This window comes from Triturus cristatus, chromosome 1_1 (genome assembly GCF_964204655.1).
Source record: "Triturus cristatus chromosome 1_1, aTriCri1.1, whole genome shotgun sequence".
NCBI lineage: Eukaryota > Metazoa > Chordata > Amphibia > Caudata > Salamandridae > Triturus > Triturus cristatus.
In genome coordinates this window covers 1,292,862,469-1,292,879,986 of record NC_140579.1, presented here as the reverse complement: position 1 = coordinate 1,292,879,986, position 17,518 = coordinate 1,292,862,469, and the positions used below count along the sequence as shown (strand labels likewise).

The 17,518-nt window shown below is 47.0% G+C and overlaps 1 protein-coding gene across 1 annotated transcript in view; it reads left to right on the top strand.

Annotated features, from left to right (window-relative positions):
• The window catches only part of LOC146871985 (uncharacterized), a 167,570-nt gene that overhangs the window by 49,914 nt on the left and 100,138 nt on the right, over positions 1–17,518 (top strand). The window lies entirely within an intron of this gene.

Below are 17,518 nucleotides of genomic sequence, written 5' to 3'. Positions count from 1 at the left end.
GAGTCAACTGCCTTATTTCCTTGTGTATCTCCGACTGTCCATGATGGCATTGGAGACCCTGCCTGCTATTGTCCTCCCATTTTGGAATTCTGCTACTAGTTCTGAACTCTCCCAGTTTTTGTTCCGCATTCTATGCACCTATGAAACTGTAAGGTTTACCATATCACCTACTAGTATTCAAGACCAAGCAACCCTGGCAATCTGTTTGGACTCCTTAGTCTGTCAGTGGGAGGTACTTCTGCATTAGTATCGCAACTTCCGTTGATTCTCTTGTAAACCGTCAATAGTATATACTGCTGTAACCATACCCACAAAGAGAAACCCATTTAGTAACCAGGAAGTGCGTTTCCTGTAGCATGTAGCTTGACAATTTCGAGCACTGCTCCTTTCTTGATTTTTATCATTGACCCCCTTGAAGCTCCAGGTCATAACCCAGTAAATTACCATGGTGCTCCTGTCTGGGTTAGTATTTGAGGATTGGTGCTTATAATGTTGCGGTTAGGCTTTTGGTCTTCTTAGTTGAGGGAGGTGCCAGTAAGTTCCATTGAGTAAGAGTATATTCGTAGCATGTGTTGATTTGCAGATATACATGCTATGCACGCTCCTGCCATCTAGTGTTGACTCTACTTTTTGTTTTTTTCTTTTCCTCAAAGCCTTTTTATTGCTGACGTAATGTCTAGTCTCCTATTTCGAGAGATTACGTATGTTAGGCTCCATTGTTAGACTTAAAAAAAAAAACTGCCCTGCCTGTGACGGGAACAAGGCAAAATCAGACCCTCACGACGTCTGCATACTCTGCCTTCCATCGACGCATGTTCCCGAGCAGTGCCATAACTACAAATTTTCTCATCGCACCCTGAGGGAGGGAGAGAATTTGCCTTCATGGCACGGAAGAATGGCACAGGCAGCAATTCCAGTCTCTAGGTGAGACCTTGGAGCGAGGAGGGGGATCAATCCTTCACTAGGGCTCTCATCTACCTCTGAGGGACGTGGAAGGTCCAACAAGAGAGCACTAGCCAGAAAATGCTTGTTTTCCTGTTTCGATGTCAAGGCCAGACACAGCATTACTTGCTCGCCTTTCAGGACTGTATCGCCGTTGAGAGACTCAGATCGACGTCAAGGCGAGGTAGACTTAATGAGCCGTGGACGCGCTCTGTAAGATCGATGTTGGAGCATGGCGCGGTGATCCATCGATGCCGGGGAGCAGTTCAACAGCGAGACTCCAGTAGAGATAGCTGTCACTGGCGAGGAGAAGGTCTCGAGACGTCTAAATCCATCTCGACATCGAGGACTCATCAAAAGAGGAGAAAAAAGATGCAAATCTATTGGTCACCTGATTCACAGTACACCAGGGCTTACACTCCTGCTTACCCGATTGGGCTTCCAGATTCTCCATCTCCTCTGCCCATGCCTCCTGTAGCACCGCCACTGCCTAGATCCCGCTCTAGAATGCGCCATTGGTCACGCCATCACTGGTGTCATTCAAGGCATATTTCCTCTCGCCATCGCAGCCAGAGTTCACGGTCCAGGGCACGTACCTCATCCAGGCATCGTACAAGGCACACAACGTCCTCTTCTACATCAACGGGACAATATTCACTGATATCAGATTCTCCACCACCTCTCCAGTGGGTGACACCAACACGTTCTAGGAGGTTCTGGTGAGAGGTGCTGCTAAGCTAAATATTCAGACGTCGGTCCCTACACCTACCACATCGGTTTTCTTTGAAACGCTACACCAGCGGCCAGTTTCAAGACCTATGCTGCCATTGGTTACTGGTCTTTTGGAGCCAGCGATGGATCTGTTTTCTGTCCCTTTGAAGCTACAGAAAAATAGCGACCTCCTGAGCAAGATCCTCTTCTCAGAGCGGGTCCACCTCTTGACTCTGGTCATTCTGGCGACCAAGAAGCATCATGCCACCAACTCTGCTTCTTCAGTCCCTCCTGACCAAGAGAGCAAGAAACTGGACTCTGTGGGTCACAAAGTCTGTAACACGGCAGCAACCACCCTGAAAGGGGCCAGTGCACCTGCCCTCCTGTCACATCAACCTCAACAAGTCAGTCTACACCCCGGTTCAGACTCTGCAATACTTGGGGGGGGGGGGGGGGGCACTTTTAACAAAACGGCACGGCAGGGAAAAGTCTGTCCTTCGGAGGAGAGACTTTCACCGATCCGCCCAAAATGTCACTAATGAGATCCTCTTCTCCCATGGTAAAGTTAGTGTCATCCCTTCTCGCCTCCTGGCCTCATGTATATTCCTCACCCCAAATGCACACCTCCACATGTGTCCACCGCAGGAATGTTACGAGGACCAGGTGACTGGATAGCCAAGATCATCCTCCCCACCCCTTACCCCCCCCCCCCCCCACATGTGAAGCAATATCCGACATGGTGGTGTTCTTCAACCAATCTCCTTCATGGGCCAGACCTTTATCCCAGGAAGCTCAAGCAATTTGGCTTTGGCTAGTCAACCGGAACCTGTGGGTCCCTGCAACGCCCCTCCCAGATGCGCAGGCACACTACCTCAGCAGGGTTCTGCAAGAAAATCATGAATGGGTCCTTCTCAACGACGTCATGCAAGACATTTTCAAACTGTGGGGCTCTCCGCACATCATCTTGTTCGCCACTGCAGAAAGAAAAAAATGCCAAGACTTTACCCCAATTTACTTCCAACCAGGGACTCTGGGGAATGCCCTAGGGATCGACTGGTCAGGCAGATTTCTTTGCACCTTTCCACCAATCCCTCTGATTCCGGTAGTGCTCCTCAAGCTGTCCTACTCGAGCCAGACTCATCCTGATATCCCCGGAGTGGCCACGTCAGTGGTGGTTCACGGACCTTCTTCACTGGTCGCAGCGTCCATATCTCAAGCTGCGATGCCGCCCAGACCTGCTAACGAAGTTCTGAGGCCAGATGATTCATTCCAACCTCTCCTCTTTGAATTTGGCAGCATGGCTACTGAGCCAATGCAGTATGGACACTTGAATTTGCCACAAGACTGCATGGACGTCCTCAAAGAGGCTAAATGGCTGTCCATCCGCTCAGCATATGCCTTCATGTGGAAGATTTTGTATCTGGTGTTCCTCCAGAATGTAGATCCTACTACTTGCAAGAAGATGTCATTCTTCCCTATCCTCTGTATTTGCCAAAATCTGGCCTGCAATTCTCCTCCATACGAGTCCACTTGCATACAAGAAATGTCCTTCACAAAACTTTTTTTCAAAATTCCAGTTATTTAGGACTTTCTTGAAGGGCTAAAGAAGGTTTTCCCTCCTACTAGGCGCCTTTCCCCTCCCTGGGAGATTAACATAGTCCTTTCACGTCTCATGCAGGTCCCTTTTGGACCTATTCAGAAGGTGTCTGTACAGAATCTTTCGTGGAAAGCAGTTTTCCTTGTAGCAATTACATAAGCTCGTAGGGTTAGCAAAATTTAAGCATTATGCTCTCATGAACCCTACACTACAAAAACCCTAGGCATAATTTTAGATGACCAGCTATCAATGCAAGACTAGATTGCCTCCACATGTAGTACGAATTTATTTGCATGATTAATTAAAACCTTACATTTTCGTTTACATTATAAATATTGGAAATAGAAAAAGTTAAAAGGTGCTCAAGCTTTATATATAATTAACCTCTATGCAAATGTTAATTGCAACATTCGTTCAGTAAAATCTATAATCTAAGGCAGCTTTTTTTTATTATTTCTATTTCCTTCCAGTTCATACTGTTAAAAAAGGTGTTTACCTTTCTCCATGTACACCAATATGGAGCTTTTAATGTCTTCTTGCCAGTCCCCTTTAATTGTAATGCTGGTACAACTTTAAGACCAATAAAAACCTTTAAAAGAGAGCTGTTCTATGTTCCTTGTGCATAGACTTTTCCCCCCCATATTTCTGTTTGTTTTAGAAAAGTTTTGTTGGTTTTCCAGCTTTTCTTGTTCGCAGGGTACCTAAATGGTGGTTCAGAATACGTTTAGCTAAAATAATAAAGTGTTTATCCCCTGAGAATTGTTGTGTCAATTGTTATTTACTCTCTGTGCCTTCGTTGTGGGGCAGTAATTGAGAGTCTCCTTTCTGCTATACCGAAGAACTTTGTAAGGTGGCAGTTTAGTTAGATGATAGTAGAGTAGAAGCGCAGCTTCACTGCCTGCCTGCAAGTCCTAATGCTGTTTTCTTTGAAAGTAGGACCAAGTAAAAGTATTTCTGACGTCCAGTAGGCTTGGGCAAATACAGATAACGTACACAAGATCCTCGCTTCCCGTTCCACAGAGGCTGCAAGTATGTTCTCCTGATTTCCTTTCCCATGGGGGAAGTGCGGGAGTATCAGTAAAATGCCCAGGTGTAGTCTTAATGTTTCTTTCGTCTTCATTCTGAAACCTGCACTTAAATATGATTGTGGTTTGAGAACTTTATAATCATTAGGCACAGACCTGCCGTGGGCCCTTTTTGCCAGGGTCTCTTTGTCTTCGATTATGGATATAGTTTTGTTGCATTTGTTACTGCCTTCTTACAACTCTGATGGGTTGCAGAGGTTACCCACAAGTTAGTTAGACCTATATTTAATAGAGAGTCAAAGAGGTACTCTCAAGCGGATGAGTTTACATGGCATGTCCATTTGGTCCAGAGGTTGGAATTTAATCACCCTGGATCACTCCCCTTATTTTATGCCAGCTTTTTATGTATGCCCCCATAGTAGCCACTGTTTGCTTCTGTATGCCAAATTCCAGGTGCATTTGGGCAGGAGACGCATAGGTCGGGAGACGAAAGATCGCTCTGTCAGCAATGATAAGGATTTTGTCCAAAGCAATCGCATCTCTCCCTCGCAGTGATTTGCTTCCATAAGTTAGCATTGGTTGTAGCTTGGCCTGGATAACCTATAGTAGTGGATCTAGGGTTCAGTCTGGTAGGGCTTTCTTTAGAGGCCTCATTGCTAGCGAGGTTGTAGTGCCTTTCCGGCGCAGGACCTTCATCTGAGGTTTGTACGAGCCTCTGCTACCCAATTAGACTCCTAGATATTTAGATTCAGTGGCTGGTTCTAGGAGATGTACGTCTATAATACAATACCAATTCAGCTTTTTCTTCTTGGAATACTTTTCGCCCTTAGGAGGTGTGTCTCAGCTTAATTTTAACCGAGGTATCCGTATGTAGTAAAATCAGCTGGTTTAGGAGGGCTGTTGGAATCCCCCACTTTTTTCAGTTTCTGCCATAATCTAGCGCAGTCTACATGATAGAATGCTGAGCTATAATCTATAAAACATAGGAAATAGCGATTGCTTCGGCTGCGTCATCAGCAGTGCCGGGACCACGATGTTAATGGTGGTTCCCATTTGTCTGCTGAAACCAGTCTGGTTTACAGGGATGATGGACTTTGACGGGGCCCTAGTTGTTAGTTCTTCCAGGATTACTCCTGCATAGTACTTAGGTTCAGTGTTGATTAAGGCAACTAGTCAATTGTTATTTGTTTTGGCCTTGTCTCCCTGCTTATAGATGGGGGAGATAATAGAGTCCTTCGAAGATTCCTGAATGATTTGTGTTTCCAGTACATTGTTGAAGACTAACACCAGGGCATTGCTCAAATACTCTGGATCGTGTTTGTACAGAATTGGCGGTGTTCCGTTGGGGCCTGGAGCACCTTCCAGCTTTCCTTTGGTTATTTGCGTCCTAATTTGAAGCGCTGTTCCGTGACTTTCCTCTTCGCTGATTTGTGATGCTTCTAAGCCTGATGCTGTTGATGACTATTCAGACCGGTGCCAAACCATGTCCTTGTTTGGTTTGGATCCAGTCTGTTCCCTAAATGCATTTCCTCTGTCCCCTTGTTTGACATGGAATTCTTCCCCAGTCTGTTCCACGTCTTGTTTCATATTGTTGAAATGATGATGTATATATTTGGCCAGTCTTCCTCTGAGATATGAGAATTTATTCCTTGGTGAGCTGGCCACCGAAGGCTGTTGATTGTCTGCCAAAACCAGGCAATGTTGAGTTTTGAATTGTGCAGTAACTCTACCCAAAGTAATTTGTTTCCTTGCCTTTTTTGGCCCCAGTCTGTTCTTTTTAGTGGTGCCTTCAATTTCTGCAGGTTGCCTTGCAGGGCTGGAGTTTGAGGATTCGTGCGTATTTGCCATAAAGTTTGGTTCATTGACTTTTTTTAGTCTTCTAATCTGAGGAGTGATTATGTTTACAGACTGGGTAATCGCTGGTGCTCCTGTTTTTGTTCCAATCCTGTTGGCATATTTATCCCAAAATGCCTTTGTGATGTTCTCCCATGTAGTTGGGGAATGGGGCCACATGTTTTCTTGGCGAAGAAGAATCTTTGCAGATTCGGATAATTCCTCAACCGAAGCGGGGCTGCACTTTATCCGTTTGAAGTCCGTGGTGTATTCTCTGCCAATACTTTTGCTCGTCTCCATTAAGCATTTGGTGTTTGCTTTGAGTGCCACCTCTAGCAGTAAGTGATTGCTTTGCTTGTTTTTTCCCAGTTGATAAAAAAATGTTGTGGAACAGGACGAGTGTAACGCAGGTGAAATCAAGGTGACTGTTGAGTAAAAAGTTGGGGCCGGTGGATTGTCCTCAGTGAACCGGCATTTAGGGCCCTCAAGTTGAGATATTAGAGCTCTTGGAGTAAATTAGTTGATGCCCATTCTACTTTGTTGAAGTTAATAGTTGCTGTTACAGCCTGTATGTCACTTGGGGCTGCTAAAAGTGTCTTTACCGGATGGATAGTTTCTATTGTGGATATTGAGGCATAAATTATCAGACCGCCCAACCGGTGACTGTATTTGAACCCCTTTGTCACAGGAACCAATTATGACATAAACCCTTGTCATTCTATCGCTTGATACTCCTGGGTTTCTTGTAGTAGTAGAGCATTGAATGCTTTCAAATTTAATAACTTGGGGTCCTTTCTCTTGCCGGCCAAGCCATTGATGTTCCAGACACACATGCGAATCCTGATTGGCTTCTTCAGAGATAGCATAGAATGAGGGATTTCCTGTCATTGGGTATGGTCGACCTTGATTGTGTGCCGTAGGTGGATCCAGTTGGAGTCTATCAGTGGTATTGAGTCCTTTGGCTCGTGCCTCGTGGTATGTTGTCTTTGTGATGGTGCACTGGAGAGCTACTTCGAGCTCCTTTTTAATATAGATTTGGTAGCGTGTGACTCATGCAGGGGCGTTTCATCTGTATTTCCAGTTCGCAGGGGAGTTGGGTAGCCAGCTTTTTTCAAAACGTAGCCTTATCCCCCATTGTATAAATAGGTTTGCTTCCTTCATGACCATATTGGCTATCTTATTTGTTATCCAAATAGTTTTGGTTGCTTCTGGGCCTTGCTGATTATCGTTTTATAAAAATTCAATTGAAAGTAGATCTGTTAGGCTTAAGTTATCCAGATTTTAATCATTCGCAGGAGTTGCAGTATGTTCCCACCCCCTGTTTAGAGTGTCCCCTCTTCCCTTTGATTTGTATTCTGGCTGAAATATGATGGCTTATGTCACTCTTAAGTCTTTGGATTACCCTGTTGTTGACTTTCTTCAAGTTGTGATGGCCGTTGGGGGTGTGTGGTTGGCGATGCTAGTTCCTTGGGGCTCGATAAGTCTGTCCTTCAGTCCGTTTAATTCTGCATTGGGTAAGATCTAATGGGTGCCTTTGTGCAGAAACTCTGGTACCGTTAGCTGACTCTCCACTTGATTGCGCTGATGCTGATAGTGTTGGCCTTTGCGGCGTGAAAGTAGCCGCGCAGAGTTCTTGTGAATTGATGGCTGTCTGATTGCTGGTCAGGTTGTTGCCGCAGTGGCTGGCCTCCTTTATGCTCTTTCGGGATTTGTCACCGGGAGCACCCAATATGGTGGTTTCCAGGGCTGTATTTGGTCTCTTGATCAGGTGGTCTTTTCTTTCGTACAACGTCTGGGCATCCGTGCCTCGCTCTATTCGTGGTGGGGCCGGGAGGTGTATAGTGTTCTTAGGGTTCAGGAAACTGCTTGAGGGAGCGCTTTCCCTAATGTAACCTGTAAGCTCTAACTTCCTATTTCTGCCTTTACTTCTTTGTGGCGAGCTTGTTCGTTATTAGGATTTATAATACAGCTCCCTCTTCAATTGAAATGTATGCAATGGGTGCCTCTGTTAATTGGTTTGGGCTCGAGCATAGGTTTCTTCCGTTTGGACCCTGCCTACCCTTGTGTCCTGGCCTGTGGCGTTTTCTTTTGGGTCCTTATGTGCCTTGTTTGTTTCGATGGTGCTGGTTGATTTAATATTTGTTTTTAGGTCTGTTTAAAGGTTTTCTAGCATAGTTGACAGTGGCTATTTTATCAAGGATTGGTGCACATGTACATTCAGGATACATGTGCCAACTTGAAACATTGGCTGCATTGTGTTGAATACTAACAACTCTTCTAGGTCTTCACTATGGCTGAAGGTCATTCTGTTCTGTACCTCTCCACTGCACAGGCTTCTTGTCAGCCATTGAAATTAAGATCCTAGGGTCTGGCTCCTTTCCATCCATGTCTTGCTCACACTTTGAAGTCCCTCTGTATTATTATTTTTCCCTTGAGCTTTGTGCACTGGCTTCTAGTGGTTAATGTCCATGCAGCTTTAAGTGTATTTTTCTTAGTCCACTGCTCTGGGTGGAACGTTGGGTCTTTTTGTTTCCCCTCTCAGTCCCTGTCTTCCTCTGGCATCTCAAATAACAGCGACGTAGAGCTGAAGATGCCCTTCCAGCAAGGAACAGAAGCATCTACTTCTAATAATTTTCATGGTCTTCATATTTAGTTTGACTTCTTCAAATGACTTCCTCTGTAGAGTGTAATGGGAAGATAACGAGCGAGCATGAGATTTTCTTTATTTATTGGCTGGATTAAAATTTTAATGTCTTCTGTAATTCAGGATTTTTTTTATAAGTAGGGGCTCCAGGAGGGTGCTTTCATGCCAACGCACTATGTGCATGCTAAACAACTGCAGTGGTTCAGCACTCATTTCAAAATGGTGTACAGTCTCATTCACGGTAATTCAGCACAAGACCATAATATTTCATGCACAACTTCAGTAATTCAAAAGTTCATCATTTATACATGATTACGGTCTTCAATAGTAATATTATTTGCGAATAGAGCCCTGAAGAAGTTCATCAGGACGAAATACGTTGGCTACTGTGGTTATCCCTTTTTTTTTTATAATAAAGAAATTGAGCATGAATAAAGAATTATCTTCAAAACTCAGCTAATGGAGAATATGAATTATTAAAGTTGTGCATGAAATATTATGGTCATGAAATACTTTCCTTTCTCAGTCTGTTCCTTCTAAAACCCCTAAGAGAAGTTGGCCTGGTATATGCTGTCCGCTAGTTATAGTGGGCACCTGTCCAAACGACCTTTATTGATGATTAGGTTAAAGACAACCTTTATTGAAAGCTATCCTAGTGGTAGCTATGGGAGAGCAGCATTCAGGCTAAGTCTCGAAGGATTGTAAAGCAGCTTGCTTTACTAGATTATAACCTCCTGAATCTCCAAATGAAAGGAGAACCACACAAGGTATATATAAAATGTGTATTTATTTCTACTAACTTCTTAATGGGATTAGAGAACAAAGCGCACACTATTAATACATTAGAATGACAGTAAATAGCACAATACAGTGATCTCTAGGGGGAGACCAAACCATATATTAAGAAAGTGGTATAACAACCACGACTTGACTAGACACAGTGCCTAGAGTATATAGAATTGCTGGGACCCCAAGGAACCACCCAAGGTAGTGACACAGGGGACCCACGGGGGATGCGTGCAGTGTGAGAACACAGACGCGAGTGCCGTACAATCCTATGGGAAAGTCGCAGTTGGAATTTTAAGGATTACGGACACTTAGAGAACTTTGAGCAAACCCTTTCAAACTTAGAAGGTTCTAAGGCCAGCACCCATGTGAGCACCGGAGTACTCGTGTTACGTAACCCAGGGAAGCCGGGTGCATAGGTGTCGAATGGTGTCGGGAATCTTAGTCGTTTTCGATGGCGTGATGCTGCAAAGTTCTGCTGCCGGGAAGATGGGAGGTGTATAGTGAGCTGAGAAGAACCTGAAAGCAGAGGGGACAGAGTCTGGGTCACTTCAGGGTGACCACGGGTTTGTTAGACAAATGCCCACCGATTGTCTGGTGTTCCAGGTGTGAAGAGGTGAAGCTTGACTCTGCAGTTACGGGGACCAGGAGACGTCGACGACGACCAAAGTCCGCAGGCGAGCTGTCCCACGAAGGATGTCGAGTGCCGGGGGGGGGGGCTGTGTCCTGATTGGAGACCAACAAGCCTTGGCAACTGCAACCCAAGCGGTTAGAGAAAAGATGCTTCGGTGAGGACCAGCAAGGTCCTCCCCAAGCGATGGAGCGTCAGGGCACGTCTGGAGCAACCAGGAAAGCCCACTGAAGGTTAAAGTTTCCCTCTCAGGGACCCACAGGTCGACGGAGCAGGGATCGCGAAGGGACCTCGAGAGGAATCACAAAATTACAGCCCACGGAACACTCGTGAAGTGTGGGTCGGTAATCTTCAGTGGAATCACTGCTCGGGGTCTGGACTACAAGTAGCCCAAAGCACAGCCTCCGGTATCGCCAAATAGCATATGCTGCTGCAAGTGTGCACGGTGTCCAGGGGTACGGGTTGCACGGGCCCCACAAGGGCTGCGGGTCTCAGGTTTCCTGAGAGCTCTGGTCGGCCTCTCGGAAGCTTGGGAACCCACCTCCTGTGTTGCAAAATCTTAGGAGTCCTTCAGGAGCTGCGTAGATGCAAACCGGTCAGATGCGTTTCAGGTGCCTGCCTTGCAGGGGAGTAACTCCTTTACTCCAAGGGAGATTCTTCGGTCATCCAATGTCGTGTAGATAGTTGAAGTTCTGTAGCAGAGTATCGTCCAGGTAAATCCAAAGTCCTGTAGCCAGGGGTTCCTACTTTATACCCAAGGAAGGGGTGGGACAAACTCTGGGGACCCACCTATGGGAGGGCCAGGACAGAGGGGTGGCTACACCCATGTCCTTTGTCCAGTTTCGCGTCAGAGCAGGGGCTGATAACCCCTGCAACTGGTTTGAGCTGGACTATGCACAGGGACACCAAATGTGCCCCCAGTGCAGACATCAAAGCACTCTCAGAGTGCACCCACCCAGCCTCAATACACTAAAGCCTGCTGGGAGGTGGTCACACCTCCCTGTGACGGGAAACCTATTGTCCAGCCTTCCACTGCCGGAGTTTCATCCAGCAACAGGAGGGCAGACTCGTGTCTGTGGCTGGCAGCATCCATTTTGTGATGCCAGGGTCTGTGAAGTTGGTACTGGGTGTACCGGTGCTGCCATATTTCTCCCTCTAGTAGGGTGGAATCATACCTCCCACACCAGTCACTGGTGTGGAGGTATGATTCCAAGGTGGTTGACACCAAACACGACATGTTTCCATGCAGCTGTTTTAAAGTTAGCATTTACCGCGAGGTTATAATCCACTTAAGTATATATGGTTGGCTGCATCACAAACAACCCCGGAATATAGGTTTTGAAAGCTGCAGAGGGGCTCTTCTCATGCATGGGCACCCTCTCACATAAAACCCAGCACCCTGCCTTCAGGATTGATAAGGCCTGCCATAGGGGTGACTGATAGGTTTATATGTGCAGTGATATGGATAGATATAGTGAACCTATATCTAAGTAAGGGGTGCATGCACCACCTTACACAGGCTGCTGTAGCAGACCTATTGTGTCATTTTGAATGGGCTCCCAGGGGTGGCATAATACATTCTGCAGCCCCTGAGAGACCTCTGGGGTACCTATGCCCTGGGTATATAGTATACCATATACTAGGGACTTATAAGGGTACCCCAGAATCCAATCTGGAGTGTACCTAAAGTACATGAACAACCAATTTAGGGAGAAAGCAGATATGCAGGGGTCCTGATTAGCAGGATCCCAGTCAAACTACATCGAAAACCAGCAAAACACCAGGCAAAAAGTGGGGGTAACCATGCAGTCGGATTCCACCTTACTACATAACCCCCCCCCCCCCCCCCCCCAACGAAAGGAGATAAGGCCAACCTTGGCCAGTTGAGCCTTTATTAACTAAGTGGCCATATAAGGAAGATCCAGCACTAGCATGGATACCCCCTGTCTTATGGTCCACTAAGTAGTCCCTACCCCTAAGGGTATGGGATGGTCTCCAAAAGTTGGGATTTCTACCTGTAGTGTGTTTTGGCAAAGTAAAAGGCTGGTGGGGTGTCTCAGTAGAGAAGTGAGACCCTAATAAAATTGGTCTCCGCTTCCTCAGATCACGGACCACCATGGAGGCCTTTCTTTCCATGACTGAGTTGTATCTGGCCCTAAGGGTCAACCTCTGGCTGCCTACAGCTGGGGATTGGGTCTTTTGGTTGGAACACTGGAGGGACATGATAGGGTTGCAACTGCTTGGTCCCAGGTTTGCTTTTGCCCAACAGAGTCCATCTGGGGGTGGTCCCTATTCAGTGTTAAGAGGGATCCCTCGGTGTGTTGAGGAATTTTCACCTGGCTAGTGCTACTAGACTGGGTGCCCCAAATCTGTTAATTTGGGGGGGGGGGGGTTCCTCTGGGCAGTGGGCCTTTAGGGGGACACTGACCTCCCTGACCTCTGCAGCCCTAGGCTGATTAAGGTAGGGTAGAGCGGGGCAGGATACCTGCTCCAGACTGGGTACCACCTTGGATGGGTCCACTGCCATCAGGTGTGTTGTCAGGACAGGCCTGACCACCTCTGGGGCAGTTCCTTCACTAGGGGTAGGATCAGTTCCCTGAGGAGGCTGACCCTTACCTATAGTCTGGGGGGGGAAGAATACTTTTCTTCAACCCTTGTGCTCTCTTATGGAGAAGAGTGGGCCATTCTTTCAGGCTCCATCACTCCAAATTTTCCCTGGGGTTGGGCTGTGGCCCTCGGAGCCCCACCAACTCTCTCAGGGAGGCCTAACATTCTTAAATGGGCCTGGTATTCAACTTCAGTCCAGGCTGACATTTCCAGATCATTGCCCAACAGACAATCTACATCCAAGTTTGGGAACACTGCCACTTTAAAAAAAAAAAAAAATTTTAAGAGGATTTATTGAGCGCGATAGCTAACCTGAGGTGTCCTAGCGCTAATGGACAGGCGTGTGGATGAGAATTTAGACACTAGTCTGATTCATTAAAAAGCAGGGTTTTTAGCTGTCTGCGGAAGGAGAGCAGGTTGGGCTCTGATCGAAGATGGAGGGGGAGGGCGTTCCAGAGCATGGCCGAGTTATAGGAGAATGAGCGGCCCCCACATCTGACTCTTAATCCTGGGGACAGTGATAAAGGAGGAAGTTGATCTGAGCTGTCTGTTTGGTAGGTAGGGGGTAATCAGTGATTGGTTAATGATGGCGCCCGTTTTCCAGAAGGCTCGGTGAACGATGCACAGGCTCTTAAATTCAATTCTTTCCCTCACTGGAAACCAATGTAGATTCTTAAGCCAGGATTTGCTAGAGAGTCGACGAGGGATCTGGAGGAGGGTTCGTGCTGCGCAATTTTGGATGACCTGGAGCTTGCGTAGAGTGACCTGAGGGGCCCCCAGGTAAAGGGCATTCCCGAAGTCCAGGCGCGACAGAATGAGACCTTGGATCATAATCTGCCTTGCCTGGAAGGGTAATAAGGGAAGGATTTTCCGAATAAGCCTGAGCAGAGCAAAGCACGTCGCTGAAAGTTTCGCTGCTTGGCAGTTAACGTTAAGGGATTTATCCAGCCAGATGCCTAGGCTCTTAATTGTATCCTTGGTTGTGGGGGCGGTTCCAAGGCAGGTAGGCCACAGGGGATCGATGGTAGGATTAGGGGAGTTACCTAGGAGCATCAGCTCAGTCTTGTCTCCATTCAGCTTGAGACAAGACGCTGTCATCCATGAGGATACTGCTCCCAAACAGTCCCTCAGGTGGTTGGGCGCGGTGTGTAGTTGGTTGAGAGCCACCACTAGCTGAGTATCGTCCGCATAGGTGATGATTTGTATTTCAAAAGGACGGACAATCTCAGCTAGGGGGCTCATATATATATTGAAGAGCGTAGGGCTCAAAGAAGAGCCCTGCGGCACTCCGCAGCCGAGAGGCTTACTAAGGGAGATGGTTTCGCCCTCAAAGACCCGAAAGGAACGGTCTGACAGAAAAGACTCAAACCAAGCCATAGCTTTCCTAGAGACTCCTGGGTTCGCGAGTCGTTGCAGTAAGATGCTATGGTTTACAGTGTCGAAGGCGGCACTTAGGTCGAGGAGGATGATGGCTACAGAGCCTCCTTGATCCATGATCTTCCTTGCCTCTTCTGTAACTGCAGCGAGGGCCGTTTCGGTCCCATGCATGGGACGGAATCCCGTCTGGGAAGTGTCGAGCAGGTGGTTGGTCTCTAGGAATTCAGCCAGTACATTGTTAACGTGTTTTTCAAGGATCTTGCTTAGCCATGGTAGTAGGGAGATTAGTCGGTAATTCCCTGGGTTGTCTGGATCTAGGTTGGATTTTTTAAGAAGGGCTTTTACCATTGCCTGCTTCCAGGGGGCCGGGACAGTCCCGGTGGACAACGAGGCATTAAGCAAGTTGAGGATGGTGGGTAGGGTGTGGTTAGTGACTGTCAGCAGATTGCGCGGGGGTGCCGGATCATTGGGAGAGCCGGATTTCACCTGACGCATGATGGTTTCTAGCAAGGTGGAATCAAGATGTGGAAGGTTTCCGAGTGTTACTGGGGCGTGAAGTCCCAGCTCATGCAACTTGGTGGGTGGAGTGGGGGGCTGAATGTGGGGAAAGGAGGTATAAATGGTTTGTATTTTTGGGAAAAAAAACTCTGCCAGGTTATTACAACGGGTTTGCGCATTAAGGGGGTTTTGGGGTTTTTCTGGGAGCTTAAGGAGGGTTTTCGCAATTTGATATATTTCCTTGGGTCTGGAGGCAGCTGTGTTGATTTTATTTTCAAAAAAGGTTGCTTGCGCGATTTGAATTTCGTTTTTATATGTTCTTATCGTGGCTCTATATGCTGTTTTACTTGAGGGTGAGTAATCCAGTCGCCATTTCCTCTCACGTTTTTTACAGAGGCGTTTCTTTTCCCGTAAGCCAGGGGAATACCAGGGAGCATTTCGGGTGCTATGCTTGGATTCAGTGCGTATTATGGGGAGTACGGAGTCAAGTGAATTCGAAATCCATCTATTATAGTTTTCATTAGCTAGAGTGGGGTCAGAGGTACTGGGTGGTATGGAGGTCTCGAGGCTCGTTGCCCATTCAGCCTGGGGAAATTTTGACCAGTTGCGTTTCGTGTGGATAGCTGTAGTGGCGGAAGGGTGTGAGTGTGGGTTCAACCAGGAGAGGGGTATGAGGAAGTGGTCTGTCCATGGAAGGGGGGATGGAGTTCCTACTGAGAGCTCTGTACAGTTACTGAAAGATGGGATCAAGAAGATGCCCTTTGATGTGGGTGGGTTTTAGCACTAGTTGTTTAAACTGAAGTCTGCGGCATCATCAAAATGGATGTTGAGATCTCCTAGGAGAGTGAAGTTAGATGTGCTACAAGCTAGATTGGCTATAGTGGAAGGCAGGGAGTGGAGAAATTGACCCATGGTCCCAGGTGGGTGATATATAAGCATCCCTGAGAACGTGCTTGTGGGCGAAAAGTCTATGGAAAAGGAGAGGCTTTCACAGTCAGGTATAGGGTTAGGAGAGCCACGGCACCCAAAGCAGTCTTTGTAGATGACTGCTAGACCACCACCTCTTCCCGTTATGCGGTCTTCACGTGAAATTTGGCATCCTTGAGGTAGGGCCTGAATAAGATCAGGTTCTGATTCAGAATGAAACCAGGTCTCGGTTAGGAATAAGATATCTGGTTTTAGCTCATCTAAGAGCATGGATATCTCAGTAGTGTGTTTAGGGAGTGACCTGCAGTTCAAGAGAAACATGTTCTGCTGTGAGATTTTGATGGGAGGGTCAGGAAGAAGCTGAAATCCACAGTGTGGGCAGACTGTGCATTCATATGCTGGGTTCCAGGTAGAGAGGCATGGAGCAGATGCCTTTCCTCTTAATTTAAGTAAGGAGTTGGGGCTTTAGCTTCTAATATGAGTAGGAAAACGAGCAGGGCTCGTGGCCACTCTCTTTGGGCCAGTGACCCCTCCCCAGCTGACATTGACTATGGCCATAGGATGATCTGTCCTGATATCATCCATGTTGGTCACCTGGTATTTGAACTCGGGTAAAAGCTGTGGGAGGGGGGGGGGGGGGGGGGACTAGCTTCCCTGTCACCATGGTGAAACTAGCCCCTGTGTCCCTGAATGCCAACGCCTTCTGACCATTGATTAGTGGCTCCTGTCTGTACTTGCCCAAAGAATTGGGACTGACAGTAAAAGTGGCAAATCCCATGCCACCATCACAGACTGAGGAGGCCTGTGAGGGGGACCTTTCTAAATTATGGTCCACCTCAGTTCCCCATGAGAACCCACCTAACTTTTTGGGTGCACTACTACCAACTGGGGGATTACTACTTGTAGTACCAGGAGGAGTGGTAGTATTGCTAGGAGGAACATTTTCCTTATTGCTGACCCTTGGGCAAATGGGATCATTTTTTCAGTGGCCTGGCTTTTTACAGACATGGCAATAAGGCTTCTTATCAGGGGAGGAAGGAGTTTGGGACCCACCCCCAGAAGAGGATTTTTGGGGCCCTGTAGTGGATTTATCTGTTGATTTATCCCCACCTTTCTCTTGGGTCATTGAAGAATCTTTATTTTGGTCACCACACTGATTCTTTGGTTTTACTCTGGTTCTGACCCATTTGTCTGCCTTCTTTCCCAAGTTTTGGGGAGAGGTCAGATCAGGGTCCACCAGGTACTGGTGTAAAAGCTGGTTTTGACAATTATTAAGGGTTTGCTCCCTCATAATCAAATTGTACAATCCTAAAAAGACATGCACCTTGCTGCCATGTATCCAACCTTCCAGAGCCTTAGTAGCACAATCTACAAAGTCAACCCAGTCTTGAGTCTGTGCCTTTTGGGTATCTCTGAACTTTAACCTGTATTGTTCAGTGGTTAAGCCAAACCCATCAATCAGAGCACTCTTCAAGACTGTATAATTATCAGCATCCTCTTCTCTAACAGTGAGGAGCTTGTCTCTACCCTTGTCTGCAAAGGAGAGCCACAAGATTGCTGCCCACTACTCCTGAGGGACTCTCTTTACTTTACAGGCCCTCTCCAGTGCAGTTATCCATTTGTGGATGCCATCCCCACTCTGGTAGGGAGGGACAATCTTGTTCAGGTTCCTATAGTCATGAGTCGGTTCTCTACCTCTAGGGACACTGTTGCTGCCACCATGGGGCTATAGCCCCAACTTTTTAGAAGCTTTCTGAAGCTCCAGTGATTCCCTATCTAAGGCCAATTGCTCGCTCTTGATTCTGAGCATAGCTCTCTCAAACTCAAGCAGTTGGCACTTCTTCCTCATAAGAGGACTCCCTTTTATGAGAAGATGTCCTATGAGAAACAGAGCTCCCTACAAAAGTACCAGAATGATTAGACTCCTCAGAAGGAGATCT